Source organism: Neofelis nebulosa, chromosome 4, assembly GCF_028018385.1.
Source record: "Neofelis nebulosa isolate mNeoNeb1 chromosome 4, mNeoNeb1.pri, whole genome shotgun sequence".
Taxonomy (NCBI): Eukaryota; Metazoa; Chordata; class Mammalia; order Carnivora; family Felidae; genus Neofelis; species Neofelis nebulosa.
The window spans coordinates 146,175,775-146,196,098 of record NC_080785.1 but is presented as its reverse complement, the minus strand read 5'-3'; the positions used below and the strand labels follow the sequence as shown (position 1 = coordinate 146,196,098).

The 20,324-nt window shown below is 41.2% G+C and overlaps 1 protein-coding gene across 12 annotated transcripts in view; it reads right to left on the bottom strand.

Moving 5' to 3' along the window:
• The window catches only part of ERC2 (ELKS/RAB6-interacting/CAST family member 2), a 936,036-nt gene that overhangs the window by 186,051 nt on the left and 729,661 nt on the right, over positions 1-20,324 (bottom strand). The gene's annotated exons all lie outside the window — the stretch shown is intronic.

Genomic DNA, 20,324 nt, shown 5'->3' with positions numbered 1-20,324 from the left:
TTTTGAGAGTTAACTATTTGTAAGCTTCAATTTCCTCAACTATAAATTGGAGTAATGGTGTCTCCCTCCATGAGGTCACTGTGAGGAGCAAGGGATACAATGGGCTTCAAGTGTCAGTTATGTGATCCATAATAGGCTTACAGTAAAAAATCAAATGCCATTATTACTAATATTTTTGCCATTGTTGACAGTAAGAAACCTCTCTTTCTTATACATTGTATGTCCTTAGCCTGTGGTACCTCCCCCAGCCACCTTCCCTCACCTCTTCCTTCTGTGTCTGGCTAATTCACAATTTTTTCTCTAGGAGCCTTTTCCTGACCCCATCCCTGATGCCAGGACATGTGCGTCTCCTGCTTATCATCACTCTGTAACCTCAGATCTACCTGTCCAGCTGTCGGTAGACTTGAGGCTGTTTCTTTCCCCTGTCTCTCCCCAGAATCTAGCACCGGGCCTAGTAGATGTAAATATACTGTGCATGTTGCTGCAACGAGGGACTGAAAGAAAGAAGAGCCAGGATTTTGAGGGATGCTGCCATCCTAGAGGTGACTGCACACTTGTTTTTAGCCAGGGAAGGTCACTGAGAGTTGAGGACATCTCAGGAGCCTTTGCTCTTTGCCATGCTACTAGCAGAAAAGACAAATAGCTAATCAAGCAGAAACAGCTTTCCCATAGATGCTTTGGTTCTGTTAAGTTTTGGAAACACTTCATATCCCAGTTCTATCTGCCAGTGGATATCTCATGATTTACTCACCCCATTTTGAAAAATGTGTATGATATCTGAAAGTCCTCACAGTGGGTGTAACAAAATGCATGTGTATGGTTAAAAACAATAAAAATAGAGGGAAAAGTCCACCTAACAATTAAATAAAAAATCCCAGGCAATCTTTGGCAGCTGATAGCAATTTCACCCTTCTCCTGTCCACTTAAAGTGTCAGAAGACCCAATGGGCAAGTTACAGGTTGTGAGAAAGAGCAGGTCAGTGGAGCTGTTGCTGACCAAGTACTGAGAGTCCCCTCATTCGGCCTGCCCTCCTACAAGTGATTCTCAAATACAGTGTTCACGCCTGAAATTCACTCCAGTATTGTTAGGAACCTGTACTTTTGAACTCATGAACTAATAAATCTGAAATTGTTTCTTCTAACAGAATTCTGAGAGCCTGAAGGGAGCTGTAAGACCTGCCACGGTCAAGAAGGAAGGGGCTCACCCAAGAATGAGCGATGAAGCCTAAATGAACAAATAATAACTCTGCTATTGTAAACATCATAATGTCCTTATCCTTTGGGGAAGCTCCTGTGATTTAATGAGATTATTTTCTTACTAGCAACAAGCCTAAAGTTTCCTACCTTTGAACTGTATCCCATAAAAGAATGTACAAGCTAAACAAGATGCTATATGCAGTCCTAAATGTGTCTGCTGAAATGAGGTGTTGGAGAATAGGCATGTCATGGGATAAAGACTGTAAATGAATGATGTCATCTTTCCAATTTGGTGCTGAAATATAAATAAACCATGTTGTTCATGTGAATACCAGATCTGGGGGAAATGTACACAGAGCAATTGTGAGCGGAAGAGGCTTCTTTTGATTAGTCTGGAATGGAAGAGAAGAGTGTGAACCAGAGATGAATAATGAGAATTTGGCTTGATACTCTAGACCATTTTTATTTATCTTGCTTGTAACATATCCCCTAAACTGTGACCGATTTCTTACAGGCTGGATGCTAGTCTTCCCGTCTATAAAAAAAGTTTGACCAATTCTACTCACTTAATTGTCAAACTGAAAATGGATCTCTTTTATTATTTTTTTATGTTCATTAATTTATTTTTGAGAGAGACAGAGACAGTGTGAGTGGGGGAGGGGCAGAGAGAGAGGGAGAGAGAATCCCAAGTAGGCTCCATGCTGCCAGCACAGAGCCCAATGTGGGGCTCAAACTCATGAAACTGTGAGATTGTGACCTGAGCCCAAACCAAGAGTCGGATGCTTAACTCCCTGAGCCACCCAGGCGCCCCTCTTTTGATTTTTAAAAAAAATCTATATTACCTATCCTCATCTCCGCCCAATTATATTGGCTTCCTAACATACCAAGAATGGTCTAGAAGGGTGAAAAGACATGAATAAATCTCCCTTGAAGATCGATGGAAGAAAAACTATAGAAAATTGTAACAAAGATAGCATGTGTTCAAAGAACTCTAGACACGCTTACCAGGTGACTCCATGTGCAATGGTTCATATCCCTGCAGTCGACAGATACACAAGGTGCCCACCACAAAGCCTTAAATAGCAGTTCTTCTGGGCAGTCATAACTGGAATCTCAGGAAAATCAATACAGAGTTAGAGAGAGGGAGAGCTTTCCACAGCACTGCACTTGGGAACTCGTGGACTCATTTAGCAATGCACCGAGGCCCATTTTTATTTCCTTTTCAGTGTCTACCAAACTGCTGACCTGACACGTTTGCCTTTGGCTAACTGTGTTATATTCATTTTACTATATTATGTCATGACTGCTGAGACAGATCTAATCAGATTTTATTTTCCACTTCCTCTTTCTTCCAGGCACCACCTTATTTCTCTAGGGCGAAAGACTCCTCTAACAGCTCTCCCGCTGCACTCTTGCCTCCCACTGAACACAATCCATAGCTGGAGTGACATCAGATCCCTGTTAGTCCCTGGATTCAAGCTCCTCAGAGACTCCCCACTGCCCTCAGGAAAAGAGCCCCAGCTCCTCCACAGCTTACAAAGCTCTTGGGCGGTAACTGCTTGCTGTTCATTTCCAACCTCACCTCTTGGGCTCCGTATCCCCAGCCCTGGGATGTGCCATTCACAGTTCCAGTCATGCTCTTCATTCTCCCTCCCTTCACCTGAGTTATACCCGTTAATTCTTCTGGCCTTAGCTTTAACACCATCACCTCCAGGAACGCCTCCCCCGAGCCTGCCACAGAAGGGATTCGGTTCTCTTCCACTGCCTTCCCCGGGATCATGTAGCCACCTCCAAGCTCCTTTCCATTATAGCACTTATCCCAATGAATGGTAAATAATCATGTGCCATCTTGGCTTTCTCCACCACTAGGTTAAAATTCTCTTGAGGAAAGCACTACATCTGAATCCTTGTACTTACCACCTGGCACAGAGTTTGGTGCATATGTAGTAAATAAATGTGTGTCAGATAAATGTATGGATGTATGAAGGAATGAATAAAATGGGTGTAGACGATTCTGGAACAGATGAAAGGGAAAAGTGTACACTTAGCTTCTACGATGAGCCAGCTGAGTATATAAATCTTCATGTGATAGTTTAATTCTTCCTATTGTGTATTTGTTTTTGATTGCTGTTCTTGGGAATGGGAGCACAAGTTAGTATAGTTTTGGAGATGTTGGAAAAGCTGAATTGGTTTTCTTCAAGATATATTCCATTCTTTAGTAAAATGGACCCAGTGAAATACTCCGTGTCCCTGGTTAACTTACCTCATTAAGAATAAAAGGATTGGGGGTGTTATGGGATTCATTTCCTTACTATCCCCTAGCCTTTAGAAGAGCAGGAGTCTTTAGAATACTTTTGTTAGTACCAAAAGTCAACCATGGAAAACTGAAACTTTATCCATTAACTAAAATCCCTGATGAACACCATCTGTGAAAAGGTGCCATATACTCCATCTCTTTGACATTTCTGAAGAGTTTATCCAAGGAGCTCTTGAAACAAAATGAAAATCCTTGATTGACTAGTAATAGACTCAATAGCTTAATGGCAATATGTAGCTATAAAAGTGTAATATTAAAACTGCCTTTAAAAATATTTTAGCAAGGTGGCAATAATGAACTATGCTTTGATCAGTCATCTGGATCAAGTTAACAATAAAACCTTCATGAATATGGTTTAAATAAGAAAAAAATATAATAAGATTTGTTGCTATGGGATATGGAGATAATACCATACAATAGCAATTACACTTTCTTCTATCAGGTTTTGTTTTCTCCCTCTTTCCTGCCAGGGAAATATGAAATAGTCCAGAACTCTTCTACTGGTCTTGTTTCTGCCAAATCAGAGCAAGGTCAACAGTTCTTGTCTCAGAGCAAAAGATGGAGAAACCAGACAACAACTGGACAGTGAGGAGGCAAGGGATTTCCTGTACATCCACCAGGCCCACATGGCAATGAATCATAATTGAGTGGCGTCTGGGTTCCAATGGTTGGGTCACTCTTGGAAGACAAAATGAAGCAGCAGGATAAAGAAGCTATTAGGGGAGTGTGCCGCATCAGGGAACTTTATGGGATTAAGTAAGAATCAATGATGGAAAGGCTTCCACTGTGGACACTGCACAGAAATTCATTCAACACTTACCAAACTTCTGTAACCATAAAGAACAATGATGTGCCAGGCTAAGTGTTTGGTTAGTATACTTGCGTTGACTCCTTGCTTTTGAGATAGCTATTCTTATGAGCCTTCTTTTACAGTTGAGAAACCCAAACCCATCATTGCTCAGCTCCTGAGCAATGGGAAACCTGGGACTGAAACCCAGGTTTCTGACTCCCGAGTCCTATTGTAGTGAGGTGAAGGGTAAGGTCCCAGGCCAGAGAATGGGGACAGACAAAGCAAAGATAAATAAGACATGAGGAATTAGAGGACTATGTCACAATATGGGAAGGAAAAAAAGAGGGAAGGGATTGGTTTACACAAATGCCCAAAGACTGGAAAAATCCCTTCCAGCTGAGGGCAGGGGCATCAAATAAGGCCCCATGGGTCAGATGCCCTTGAACTAAGACTTGAAAGTTGGCAGGGGCATGAGTATAAAGAAGAGCAGGCTGGGGAGATTCCATGGTAAACTCACCTTGAGAGGAAAAACAGATCAATAGGGGGACTGGGATCCAATATATGAGGTGTGTGTGTGTGTGTGTGTGTGTGTGTGTGTGTGTGTTGCTTTCTTCATTCCCATATTGGATGTGGGGAGAGTAGGCAACATTTGAGATGATAATTAACTATCTTATTTCTCAAAAGACCTTATGAACGTGGGGCATTTGGGAAGGTATTTAAAACAGAGCAATAGTCATATGCTCACACATGTCAAACCATGGCATCTCTGAGAAAATGAGCCAGGCTCTGGACATCTATGTATTTACAACTGTCTATACAATCTACTGCTACAACATCAGTCCTGCCTTGAAAACTGGTCTCATATCCTCCAATTCATTCAGCTGATCAGTCCTTTCTGACTTCCCACTGTGTTAGAAGCCCTCCCTCAGTCTTTATTTATAAATGTAAAATTAGTAGGTCACCACGGAGAGTTTAGAAGCTATTTTTGCTACCTATTCATTAAATGCCGTTATTTTATTTTATTTTTAATTATTATAGAGAATGTCATATCCTCTTGTCTACCCTGGAAGTCACTTGCAGCTTGAATGGACAGTCCTGGATGTGCTGCTATCTTCCCATCTCAAATCCATGTACCTCTCTGCCTGAAGTCTTCCTCTAGCCACAGGTGCAGGTTTGGCCAGGGAACAGGGCAGGCCAAAGTGTGGGGAGTTCACGTCCTTAGAACAATGCTCGATCTATGAGGGAGGGAGGGAGGGAGGTGATGGATAAATAACCAATGTCCCAGTCCTTTTGTGGGACTATTCTATGGTGTGTTTCAGAATCTCTCAAAAGATCCTAGCAGACTGTAGCCCTGGCTGATTTTAGCAGGTAAGCACACATTAATTCACCTTTATTGGCATTTTCACATTCTGTTTCACTTCTCAATTTTCTCATCATGCTTCTTGGGATCACCTCCCAAATAAACTACCTGCACCAAATCTTTGTCTCTGGGTATGTTTTTGTGAGAACCCCAGCAAATGATTAACAAGCCTATGTCTAACTTTTGCACAGGACTAACATTCTTGTGACTATCAGGCCTTTCCATGGACAGCTCTCAAGATTTCTCATCACCTGGGAACATAGATCTCTCATCTTTTCTAGGGGAGTAACATAGGCCTGGCACTAGTTCTGTTTCTGCCAAATATTTAATATGAGACTTAGGCTGAATTACTTTTCTATGAGCCTCAGTTCCTGTATCTATAAAATGGGCAAGAGAAGAAAGAATGTCTCTAGCATGAACCAAACTCCACATAGATAAGATGCTGGTCTATTGTTCTTATTCCTTGTTGTACATTTTGCACGGTTTTTCCTTCTTTTTTCCTTCTAAAATAAGGGAGAGAAATTATTCTGGTAGACTACTTCCTGCTGCCACCTTAGGAACCTGAAGAGTTCCCAGAAAGGTTGTAGACAACGACTGAAGGGAAAGCATGCTTGCCTCTGTTCTACTACCAGCCAGTGCATCCCATGGGGGGGGGGGGGAGAATTATCTACAGAGAAAGAGTTCTATGTGCTCTGCCAGTAATGGGGAGGTTAGGATTCTTCACAGTGGCAGAAAAAAGGCCAGCATTATGAGATGGAGTCACCTATAAATATCAGTGATGACAACCAATGCTTCCCCAGGCCTGCTGTGTGCCAAGCACAGCAACTTTGCTGTTGTCATCTAATTTAGTCCATTACACCAACAGCGATGTAGGTTGAAGGTGAGGGGCATATTGAAGATCTTTTTTTGAGAGAGAGAGAGAGAGAGAGAGTGAGCATGAGCGGGGAAGAGGGGTGGAGGGAGAATCAAGCAGGCTCCACACGGGGCGTGGAGCCCAATGCCAGGCTTGATCCCGTGACCATGAGATCGTGACCAGAGTCAAAGTCAAGAGTCAGACACTTAACGGAATGTGAGCCACTCAGGCACCCCTCAAAAACTTTAATAGCTGCTATAACAGGGGCAGAAACCAAAAGAACCAAGAGTGACTCAAATGCAAATGACCTTGTTGTCAGTCCTGGTAGAGGCTGTTAGTATCCCCACTTTACAGATGAAGAAACTGAGGTTTAGGAAGACTAGGAAGTTTACCTAAGATCACACAACTGGTAGATTTGGAACTCTAATTCCAGAGCCTTCTATGTAACTACTGTACCCTACTGCTCAGATCCATAAGGACTGACACCTGCATTAAAAAAAAAAAAAAAAAAAGATTGATCTGGGAATGGGCTCCAACTCTCTGCACAATGACTCTAGAGCTGAGAAGAGAAGCAGTTCACTTTATTGATTTTAATGTTCTCTGAAAACTGAGACTCAGACATACTCTAAAATCTTGATTGAGTCTCAAAGGAGTCCATGTTGCTGACCGACCCTAATATAAATTCAAAAGTCATTACCCACAATCCATACTAACTTTTAATGCTTCAACCAAGATGGTTTTGCAGCTAGGCTAGGATATTAGCAACTGCAGACAACCAAGGAATTTCTAACATCCTGAGCACTGTTGGAGGGGGTGGGGTCCGAGGGGTAGGCGGGAGGGAAAAACTCTGGAAGTTTCTACCACAAAGTTACTTAGTTAAGCACAGGTCTGTTTAATTAAGTAGTGGGCAGCACATGCTATACTTAGCTTTTAAACACTTGTAAAGTCCTCTTCATTCATTTATCTTACTTGTCACTGACAAGCTCTTCAAGGACTGTAACAGTATGCAGAGCATGAAGAGCCTGGGTAAACAACACATATTTTATGTGGAGTCTAAACTATTTCAACTCAGAGAGTCAATAGAGGGTCTCTGGGAAAAAAAACAAAACAAACAAAAAAAAAACAAAACAAAAAATAGGCTGTCCTTCTAACTAAGGATGCATTCTCTGCATGGTCTATTATGAGTTTCTTCAGAAAGTGAGTTTCAAAAATCAAATCCCAATTTTTTAGCTAAAAAGAAAAAAGGGGGGTGGAAAGAAAGGGAGGAAGGAAGGATGAAGGAAAAGAAAGAGAAGACAGATGAAAAAGGAAAAGAAAAAAGGAAGAAAGAAACAGAGGAGGCTATTTGCAGGCACTGGGATTCAGACTCTGTAATTGTGTTGACAGGGAGGTTAAGGTCTTCATTCAATTCACACAGTCAACAAATATTTATTATCACTGGCCTAGGCAGAACTGGCATTACCACATCATCTCATCAACTAATGAATTAAAAACACACACAAAAAAAACCACCCCAGTGTCTAGCCTAACATAATTAGCCAATAAATTGTAAAATGCCAGTGAGTGACAATTCCAAGGAGAACTTGAAGGACTTGAGTAGCCCAGCACACCTCAGGAAGGGACAGAGAGTCTTACAAGACGAGGGCTAAGAAGACCAGTGTCCACATACCTGGAGATATACAAGAATATTCACAGGGAGTAAATGGACTTTGTAATAGTTATGGATTTACTTAAAAATGCATTTGAATGCAACAAGCACATCAAACACAGAATTCATACAGATTATATCAGAAGACATGGAAAACGTAGTGAAGGTGGTTCTCAAAATGACTGAAGCTTGAGACACCCTCATCAAGAGGAAAGAGCAGAGCAGCTGGGAATGGATTCGGTTGCGAACAGCAGAGTCTGGAATCTGGAGTAGCCTGGGGAGAACGAATGCATCCCCAGGAACTGTGAGAGGACAGAAGGACATTCTCCAGGGGCTTTTGACCTCAACACAGAACTGGGAGCAAATGAAATCTGGGCCTGCTCCCAGTTCTGAAGCTGAGTGGAAGGGCATCAACCCAAGACCTCCTCTGCACCTCAGTCCCTTCAAAACAGGACATATGACAACAAAAGGGGGAAAGAGGGAGGGTGTGAGCAACGCAAAACATGTGGTGGGGCTGTTGGCCATTCTGCACACAGAGAGAAGCCCAGGGAGGGGTGGGGAGGCAAGAGCAGAGGTTTGGCAGGGCGCAGGGGCCTGGCAGTGGAGAGCAGGAGGAAGACAGTGAAAGACAGCTTAGGCCCTGGACAGAGAACAAAACCCCTCTCCCCAGCTGCTCTCACACTTGGGTAAAACAATTGGAGAAAATGTAAACACACTCATTAGTAGTTTTCCAATCAGTTGGAAAACAAATGAGAAGAAAGAAATGGCAGCAGAGTGTCCCAAATACCAAAATTATGAAACATTCCCTCTGGCGTTTATCTCCTCATTGGGCTGTTCGCTGTTTGGATTTCAGTGCCCTTAATAGCTTTATATGGGATACTCCTAACTTAGGCTAGCTAGCACCAATTTACTTCCACACGGTAAAAAGAGTGTGAGTCACATGTTCCACTCTGGGTAGGTCTCAGTGGACAACTACCCCCCCAGGGATGCACAGACACGACAGGCACAGCATTCGTTGGTGCATTCACGTGCTTCTTGAGCTGATATTCCCCCAGCACACAAAAATGAAAACTCATCCATAACCACCACCTCTTCTCCTGTGAAAATTTAACGCCAAAGAACAGACAAAGTGGAACTCCTGGGTTTCTGAGTCTGACAGAAATACAGTTTCCAGAAAGGATGAAATGACGTTCTGATTTCATCTGGAGATGCCCAGGGTGTTGAATCATGTTCCCCACTCCCCCCGTCACTGCCCCCACTGCCCCCAACATTATATTAAATTCATCAAATGGATGTATTTTGAAAACATTTTTTTTCTTAGTCACTTGTTTAGGGTAGAATCCAAAATGCTGATTTTTCTATCAGCCTGAAGTGTTAATAGTGTAAGTAGCAAATAACCAGATGTACTTAAACTTGAATCTAAACAGAAGCAGGCATTAAAGTACAAAATGAACATTTCTTCACAGCACTAGGAAAAGGTGGGTAACTGGACAGTTGAGGTAATCTCTCTCTTTTTTTAAATGTTTATTTCTTTATTTTGATAGTGAGAGAGATAGAGATTGAGTAGGGGAGGGGCAGAGAGAGAGGGAGATAGAGAATCCCAAGCAGGTTCCATGCTGTCAGCACAGAGCCCAACACTGGGCTTCAACTCATGAACCCCGAGATCATGACCTGAGCTGAAATCAAGAGTCAGTCACTTAACTGACTGAACCACCCAGGCACTCTGAGGTGATCTCTTCTAAGACTCTTGAGAATTTCAGGAACCATCTCAAAATCTCTCTTCTACGAATGAGGGCTTACCAGAATAATCCAGATTCACAGCAATGTTAGTGCTTGGCCACACCTTAAATCAATGAATCCAAGTTTACTATTTTACTGAAAGAGAGACTAAGTCTCCACAAGGTTGAAGTTAATCACAAACCCAGGAGAAACCCCTAGAATACTTGACTGTTGGCCCCAGGCCCTTCCTATGCCCCTGGCTGCTTTCCCATTTGATTTGCATGTGTAGACAAGTCCACCATGCCCATGACCAGTAACACCACAGACCACCTTATGTCTTTGTTTTGCATTCCAAAGTACTATGGTATTAATTTCCATTCTTGCAGTCTGAACAGCATCAAACACCTAATCATTTTGGTCTCAATGCCTACAGATAGGTTAAGGAATTTTCCATTTTCTTTGAGATATGAGTCTTAGTTCTCTAGCAGAACTACTGATTTAGCTTTATAATTTCTTCTTTTTTATAGCATCTATTAGTTTTTTATTACATAAAACATACATGCTAGCTGTGAAAAATTAAATAATACAAAAGACTTTATGAAAAGAAAAGTAATATTCCCTCTCTGACTACCCGAATATCTATTCCCACTGTTAAGGTTTTTTTGTGTTTTACCAGATAATTTTTATGCATAATGCAAACACAGACACTTGTACATACTCCTCTAGAAATAAAATGCCCAATATGTCTTGACCAGCCTTACATATCAAGATCATATAGAGTGACATCATTTCTAATGGTTACACATTATTCCATTCCGTGCATGTACTTTTATTTACCAATCTTCTGTTGATGTACTAAAATAGGGGGCAGAACTCTTTATTTTGTTCAAAGCTCTATCCCAAGCACCTAAAACATTACCTGGCACACAGTGAATGTTTGTTGAATGAATAAATGAATGAATGAGTGAATGAATGAGGGACATTTGGGTCATTTCCAGTTTTTCATTATTCCAAAAATATTTAAAGAATACTTTTCCACAGGGATAGTTTTATCTGTCCTCATGTGCTTGTTCTCATCAAGGATGGGTGCTGAAACAGCTTATAAAAGCTGTTTGTATAATGTACTAGGAAAAGAGATTTAGGAGAGATCCCTAGAATATAGTATACACATTTTAAACCTTGAAAGATATCACTAAATTTCCCTTTAGAAATGTTGGCCAGGGGCGTCTGGGTGGCTCAGTCGGTTGAGCGGCCGACTTCGGCTCAGGTCATGATCTCGTGGTCCGTGAGTTCGAGCCCCGCGTCGGGCTCTGTGCTGACAGCTCAGAGCCTGGAGCCTGTTTCAGATTCTGTGTCTCCCTCTCTCTGACCCTCCCCTGTTCATGCTCTGTCTCTCTCTGTCTCAAAAATAAATAAATGTTAAAAAAAAATTAAAAAAAAAAAAAGAAATGTGGGCCAACTTCCAGTCTGTGTCCCTTTCCCCAGACTGTGCCAACACAGAGTCTCTTCAAATTCTAATCTTCAAAAATCCAATACGTGAAAAACTGTATCACATTCATATTTCCTTCAATATAATATGAGGCTTAGCATCTTATCATACATTTATTGGCTGTTTCTATTTCACTATCTGTGAGCCTCCTTTTGCCCACTTTGGGGGAGGGATTGGGGGACTTTTACTGTTTGTAACAATAATTGCATATTTTAAAAAAATTAGCAAGAGCTCCTTTCAGAAAGACAAGAACCTAAGTAAAAGTGGGAAGAAAGCAAGTACGAGGAGACTATGTGTGGAAAGGGAAATGTCCACAGACAGGCTGGATTTGAGGATGCTGGGGAATCTGTGATTATTGGAGCACTTCAGCATCTGGAATGTTCACTTGAGCAGGAGAGAAAGGGGGAAGTATTAGCCAGTGGTGTGCTGGGATGCAAACAGAGCTGGCCCCCTTCCCTCTATGCCACAGCCCGGCAAGGAGGCGGCGGTTATAGGTGGAACATTAGCAGGAGACTAGTGTGAGCAGTTCATATGGTGCTTCACTTCTCTGCAAAAGGCTTGTGGGTTTCTTCAAAATCTGGGCCATCCATCCATGGGAGAGTACTGGGCATGTAAATGCCACTCATCATGTATGCATGTGTTAGTGGGAAGAATCTAATGCAACTTTCTTCCCCAAACAGGAATTCCCTGTATAGCAGTCCTGGTGGATACATTACCTAGCGATGGGAAACTTGATACCTTATGAGACAATATATTAAATGGCTTAAAGTGTCTTCCCTCCCCCATTCCTGAAATATTTTGAGCTTTTTGGCTGGAGTTTCAGTCCACTTGTCCTAATTCTGGTTTTTGGGAGGGGGCCCAGGTTTTTAGACATTTCTATGCAGTTATGCCCGCTATCTCTAGCTTACCTAGCCTAACCATTCTTTGTCTTCTCTACTGATCATTTTCTCCTTGTCTCCTCTATGTATCCCATCACACATGGGGTCATTGCAGTGTGTCAGGGCTCCTCTAAGAGAATAATTCCCTGAACAGAGTCTGAATAATCCAAGTCTTCACATGTGTCCTTAACCTGCATTAAATACTATTTAAAAATAATTAATACACTCCTATGTTGCCTTGATCTCTTAACATCTGCTGGGCAATGATGACTCATATTAAAATTTGCAATTGATTAAACTCATATCCTTGATGGTCAGTTTCCCCTCCATTTATATACTCACACATACGGCTGCGCGTGTGTGCGCGCACACACACACACACACACACACACACACACGAGACACGCAGCATGTGCATGCCAGAATTTTAATTCTAAGCATAAACTTCATTATTTTCCTTACTGAATATTTGCTTTGACTTATCCTAACTAAATTTGGGTCTGTCATTCCATCCTGCTGAGATATTTCTCAATTCTAATTATGTCTTCCATTGTTTTAGGTAACCTTCCCAGCTTTGAGCCATCACATTTTCGAAAGTGTGTTTTCAAAGATCATATAATTGGGTCCACGTACATGCTGGAAGGACAGAGTCCAGCACTTCTGGCAATCTCTCTGTAGAGGTGACAGGATCCCCTAACCAACCCGTCTAGGGTGGAGTTGTTCAAACAGTAAGTTCATCCAAATGGACCACTATTTAGTCCTTATTTCTGTATCTGGTCAAAAAAAAAAAAAAAAAAAAAAAAGGAGAGAAAGGAAAAAGGAAAAAAGAATACAAACTAATACAAATGCCTAACTGAAATCCTGGTACCTTGTGTCTATGGCATGCCCTCAACCTACCTTTATATTGATCTTATCAAAAAACAAAGTGAGCTTAGCATTTCTTAATCTTAGCAAACAAATAAAGAATCTTAGCAATTGCTGATTTTATTCCAGGTTTAACAAACCATAGATTGAATACTTGTTCTGGAATCTGGGTGTGGATCAATTTCAAACTTACAGTACTTCATAAACACATATGCCTCTTAGGCATTTAGAAGTTAAATTCTGGAGGTGGGTAAAATTTAGAAAATCCTAAGAAAAAGGGAAGTTAGTTTCCCTGTTCTTTAGGTGCTTTTATCCACTGCTGGCAGGATTGTAAACTAGAAAAAACTTTCTCAAGGGCTATTTGATACTATGTATTAAAATTCAAAATATGCATGCCCTGGGGTAAAAGAGTCTCCTCTTGAAAAGAAAGTTAGACAGGTACACAGGGATGAAAAGGATAAAAGGATATTCACTGGGATGTTGATCACAGTAGCAATTAATGAGAAGTAAATAAAATGTTCATCTATCAAGATTTTGCTTAACAGATTGTTGAATAACCATTGTCATATAATGGAATCCTCAGAAACCATTCAAGAGTAATAGATATATTCATCAGAAGGAAAAATATCACAACATATAGTTGAATGGAAGGAGAAGCAGATGGTAGAACAACATGTTCATACAAAATAAAATATAAATATCTATATTTAAACACTTTTGCAGGTTTATATATGTATTTGCGTATATGGATACATACATACATACATACATACATACATACGTGAAAAAGGCCCAGAAAGATGAACACTAAATATTGATGGTTATTGATTGCCAAGTGCTTGGATTTCAGGGAGTTTACTTACTCCTTTATTCCTTTCTAAATTATTTGAATATTCAATAAATTATAGGAAATAAGAAATGAAACAATAAAAATGATTTCTCTCCTCCATATATAAAAATGCTGAGATATAAATTGTTTCTTCAATTAGAAGGAAATAGGGTCAAAATCATTTTAGCTCAGGGGAATGGACTCCTGAGACTGAGGCTGTCTCAGTCCCTTGCAGTCTTCTGTTTCTGTGCACTTCGATAGTCCAGGGTTGAATGGAGCCCTGCCTTCTTGGCCACAGATCTCTTCCTTTCAGCCTGATCCTTTCAGATTCTAGCAAACTAACACGGCAACTTGCTTCACAAGAGGCATTTAACAAACCTGTCCCCTTTTAAATACTGACGAATGCATGTACTTCACAACTGCATTGAGAGGCATGGCTGGGGCTGTGTAGCACAGCTGGTTGGAAGAGGAAAATCTCCTAAGTCCCTGTCAGGCTCTGAACCAGTGCACCACTGCCAAACTCAAGTCCTCCCCCAAGAGCCCCGGAGCCCTCAGCTGGATCAAGTCACTGTCCATTTGAGTTCTGCCTCATGGGCCAAAGATTGGGTGTATCTCTTTGCTGGGTCTTTTCAAACTGGGAGAGTTAATAGTACAGCTCCAAGTTCAGGAAATTTCTTGTAATAATATGGCATTGCAGTAATGTATAGGCTAAAGTCATGCAAAAAATATTTGTCTCATTCCCACACTCTAAAACTTGGTAATTATATAGAAGCTTGGACATTAAGGACCCAGACATAAAGGAGTGGGTTAAAAAGCATAATTATGGCTCAGAAACAGCATGAGCCTGGGGACATTTCAGGCCAGGTCCTACTCAACAAAACAAAACAAAAAACCCAGCACCCAAAATCAAATGGTGGGCCCTCTCTCTCTTTCCCATTTTGGGAAATAACCCATTAACAAAATAATGTACCATAATGATTATTTAGAAACAGACATGAGATGGAAACTGGCAGCAAAATGAAGTCTTTAGTTCTGGGATTTGAAGGTTAATGGCCCAAGGATCTCTCAGGTCCTGAAGCTTTATAGGACATTATTTGAAATTTGTGCTACAGAGGGAAAGACTTCAAGTTTCCATGTCTCATAGGCTGTATAATTGAAAGAAGCTGTTATTTTATACTTGGTATGGTATTGGGGGGGGACATTAATAAAAGACCCAAGTCATTACTGGCAAACTATTCTTAAGTATGCAGAAAACAAGAATATGCCCTGGGAGGTACCCAAGCTTCATCAAACCCAAGGTTAGCACTCATAGGCAGAAATGACCCAGCAACCTAATCTCAGAAGCCATTCTATCATTAATCAAAATGCTGGTTCCAAACTTGTTTCGTGTCGACAGTTTTCATATCATAATCTCCCTTAAGAATACACAATAGCTCCCTATTGTCTTATGTATCACATAGAAACAGTTCAGTCACTGGACAAGGCCAACCATTCCCTTTATTCCTCAACAATCCACCTCCTCCCTGCTGCGTCCACAGAAACTCTCCCCAAAGATGGTCTCCAAAACCATGTACACACAGATTCATCTCTATCCTGGCCACTACTCTGAGATTAGGTTGCTGGGTCATTTCTGCCTGTGAGTGCTTACCTTGGGCCAGGAATGACCTCTTCTTACAAAGCCAGGTCCTACAGCCTCCATCATAGCTAGACCTCAAATGTAACCCATTAAAACAATTTCCATAACTGGAAGTGTCCTGGAGAGTAAAGAAAACTAGAAGTGAGGTCAGAAGGCATTGTCAAGAGGTCAAAGTTAAGTCACTTAAGAGCTGTTTAACTATCAGAAAATTATTCAACCTCTCTGATTTTGTGCAAAAGGCATCAGGAGGCTACTGGATACCAAAGGAGATTCTCTGAGCTCAGCCTGTGGCTTCTGATTCCTTTTTATAGCCCAGGAATATCTGAAACAAGGATCAGATCTTCTATGGGCTCAATAAACTCTGTTGAGCAACTATCTCTCTTACCCATTATCATTGTGTGCCTGTGCTGACCAGCTTATCTCCACTCCCACACTCATTCCTGCTACATGGTCCCATCCCAGCCCCCAGGTACACCTCTTCTGGTGACAACTACAGCCAAAAACCATCCCGAATCTTGCCATTTATTTTATGTTTACAGTGCTTGAATCTGCAAGGCTGTCTATATAGAGACAGTAAGCATTTGGATACCAAAAGATTCCCTCCTTGGGGGGTTGCTGACCTCCTTCATTAGATCAAATGTTGATCTGTCAATCACATCCATAAGCTTTTAGCGGTCTTTCCCTGAGTTTCTAAGGTGGTGTAGTTTGTAAGGCTGGTGGTAGAGTTGGTATTTGGTGAAGGTGGGCAAGAAGCTCACCATATACAAACAGTTTAGGATCTGCTGCTACAGTTAATATAACTATCTGAAACATTAAGACACACATAAATTGTTTTTGAGCATTTTGCCATGAGATAGCCAAAAACATTACAGAGAAGCAGAAGTTAAAATAATAATCTGTATTTTCTTTATAATTTTTTCATTTTCTTTCCCCTTCTAATTTGTGATCTTCCTTCTTTATCTCTGAGTCTATGAGGCACAGCATTAAGCATTTTGGGAGTTCCAAGCTGGGAATCACTGCATACTTGGAAAGTCCAATATTTACTATTTCTTCTCAATATGCCACTGCTGAAGAATAATCAGGAAAGGATTCTTTCTCCCTCCTTTTTAAATTTTCTTGCTTCCTACGAGATGCCTCCCCGAAGTTCTGGGAAGGCTACATGCCCATAAAGATCTTGGTATCAGTGAGTATGAAAACCAGCATACACATATATCAACTCTGTCCCTGAATAAGTGTGTGGTTTTTATTTGGTTTGTTCCAGAAGCTCTTTCTTTGATTTGCATTTCAGCAGTGTGCAAGATCTGAGAAACATGCTAACCTCCTGGCAAACTATCAGGAGAAAATTGCTTTAACTGGAGAATGAGGCCTCTTCTTTCCCAGAACTTTCTTTGCATTCTCTGAGTTTGAGAACAAAACGTAATACTTAAAAAACAAACAAATAAAGGAATCAACAAACAAACAACAGAGGTTAGACCCAAGACTTTATCCCAGATGGTTGAAAGTAAGGAGAATAATTGCCTACAAATCAATCAACAGATTGAGCAGAGGGGGGAAAAGATGTTGTGCTGTTTCCTTGATCCCTATCTGGATTCCCAGAGTTCCACGGAACATTCCAAAAGTAATTTGGCTTTTGTGCACAGTACACAGGGAGTAATGTTTTTCAACAGAATTTCATAAGGAGATGGGGGGATAATTTTGGGTCTTGCTCTCAGCAGAAGCTGAAAACTGGGTGTGGCTAAAGGACAACATCAGGCTTCTTTATGTGACCCCTCTTTTGAAAAACCACCCCAGAGATGAAAAATCACCTGCCCTCACCCCACTGAGAATTCACGTGGATTTGCCCAAGAGAATTCCTGCTCATAAAAATCTGCAAAACAGATCTGTTAAAACAAACCTGTAATTATGAACAGAACAAGAATTTCACTTAAATAATTTTGCAGCTTTAATACCAACTGATTCAATAACCCCCAAACCTGATCGGACTAGTCAAACTCGACAAGATTCAAGTCTCCTAAAGGTGGTTACCGAGCATGCATGACTGACCACCAAACTATGTGAGATACTGAAAAAAAAGAATAAAGAACAAGACAATGACTTCCAACCCAAGCAATGTAAAATACTCAACAATGGTTTTCCACATAAAACTGTTTGGCAGCAAACAGGGAGAGTCTATTGGCAAGTCTGTTTTTTGGACCAGATTCCAGAAATGGAAATTAAGTGACAGGATGTGCCCAAGGTCATGCATACGTGGGTGACCTGATAAAGGAATGTGGAATGCCTGAACCCCAGCCAATGTTAGCCCCTTCCACTTTGGAGGAAGAAGGACCAACAGTGAGAGGATGGTCTGTAAATTCTGTGGCTGTACCTGCGTCCTCACAGACTCTTTCCATGCTCAGCGGAGTTATCATTAAACTAAAGCATCACACATCACTCTAAAATTTTCCTCAGAGAGAAATTATAGCTTTCTACTTCCTCAATTCTCTTGGTCTTGGTCAGAACATTAATATTTGTTGGACAGCATGTTTTTAAGTGGGAAGATATTTTAAAAATCAAATATTCTGGTTTGTTTCAAAGAATATGTTCTCAGCTAAAGTCTGATGCTTTCTTCCTGTGGGGGTGAGCCACAGTTGGCCACGATTCACCAAAGTTTCCACCAGCTAACAATAAAAAATTATGTCCCATTCTAAAGAAACAAAAGAAAAATTATAGTAAAGTTGTGCATTTCCTCTCCAGTCCCCGAAGACAATCTGAAGAACTGGCTCAACATGCCAAATTAAGCCATGAGAATTTATCCATATCTAATAAGGATTAGCAAATGCTACAACACTGAACATGGCCTTGACATAATTTATATTCCAACTTCTACGGCACTGGGTTCAGCGTGCTCTCATTCCAGCCCTGACATAGGAGGATATGTTGAGCAGTCCTGTGATGTCCTCTGAGAATCCCAATCATGTGCACGACAAGCAGGAGGGCTCTTCACGTGACAAAAGAAAGTTTCTTTATACAGAAACAGTACCCTCAGAACCAGAACATGGTAACTAAGCTTAAATAACTAACTACCTAGGAGAAATGCAGGCATTTCTCCCCTTGAATCCAAGATAATCATTCTGGAAGCAGAAAACCTGGTGATGGACCCCGTTTTGCCTCTTTCCAATGCTGGGTGTCCACCTGCAACTTGGAAAATTTTGGAAACAGTTCTAAGTTACATATTTGGAGTGTGGAAGATTAAGACTCCTGAACTTTGAGCTAGCCAGCTCCGATTGGGTCTGCTCCATTCCATTTCTCATCCATACTTGCCAAAAGCACAAAGAGGCAACTGGGACATTTGCTCATAGTATCTGCTATTAAGATAAATCAGCAACACTTAAGTGTCTTTTGTTCATAAAAAATAATCCCCTGGAGATCGTTCTTCCCATTCCAAAATATCAGCTTTTTGTTTCTCTGCCTCACCAAGGATTGCATCACTAGAAAGCTCAAGGACACAGAGGCTCTCCTTGAAGCCCAGTCTCATGTCAAGAAGCCTCAGAAGGCCTTGGACAAGCAAGTCTAGGGCTGAGAGGTCTGGGCACTCCCTTCCTTGGAAGGAACATGTCTGAACCCATACCAAACTGGGTTCTTTCAAGGCAATGTTTGCACCTTCTGCATTACTTAGTTTTCTTCAAGGGTGAATCAGGGTCTGCCTCCTAAAAATGCAGAAGGCAGGGACTATTTACAAACATTGTTACTCAAGTTCTTTTATCTTTGGTCAGGGGAACAAGTCATATGGGGTGTGGTTTGTGTCAATGGATTGTCACCAGAGACAATGCGGGACCATCATTCCTCAGCATTACCCTATGGAGAAGAATAAGATAGCCCTGTCTTTGCTTCTCAGAATTGAGATCAACATTCTTCACATTTGTGCAGCCCTTCAGGGATTTTTAAGACCTTTCCCCAAAGAAGATCTTCATGGTAATGCTTCTTTGTGAGTTAGGTAGGAAATAAAATACCCATTTCTACAGGAAAATAAGTTGATCTGCTCACCATCATACAAGTAATAAATAGAGATGAGTCAGGATTACACAAGCCAAATGAGCAAACTGCAGAGCCTTCCTTCTTCCTTGTCTTTGAAATCTAGAATCCTCATATGCCCTGGTGGGAAAGATGGCAACAAAGATGGAAAACAAAGGGGCTGAGAGTGCTACCCCTACCGACAGATTCACTGAGGACATTCTTGACTTGAGCACCCACCAGCCCTGTGGTGACTTGGCTTCTCCATATGCAAAATAGGGATAATGATGTTTTTGTGAGGGCTGTAATAAAACAAAAAGTGCAACACTGTGCCTAGAATATCATTTGTTCAAGAGATGATAGCTGTGTTCACATACTACTGAACAATGCATCTCTCCTACTCAACTGTAGGCTCCGAGAAAGCAAATAATTGCCATTGTCATTTGCCTCAAAGTCCTTGGTGTAGATCAAGTACTCAATATACTGTATGTGAGAATGTACTGAAATTGTCTCTGACTACCAAAAATGCAAGGAATGTAGAGTTCTGTTTATTCCCTTCATCTTGCAGATGGAGAAACTATGCCTGTAAGAGAGAAGTGAAATAAGTTGCCCCAAGTTTGTGAGTATGTTAGGGTCAGAGCTAGGTGAGAACTCTGATACCCACATCCATTCTCAGATCTTGCACCTTCTATTACCTGCTGAGGTGTCTTTTGTGTCTTGTGTTTAAATACTTTCTAGATGGCTGCTTGTTGTCA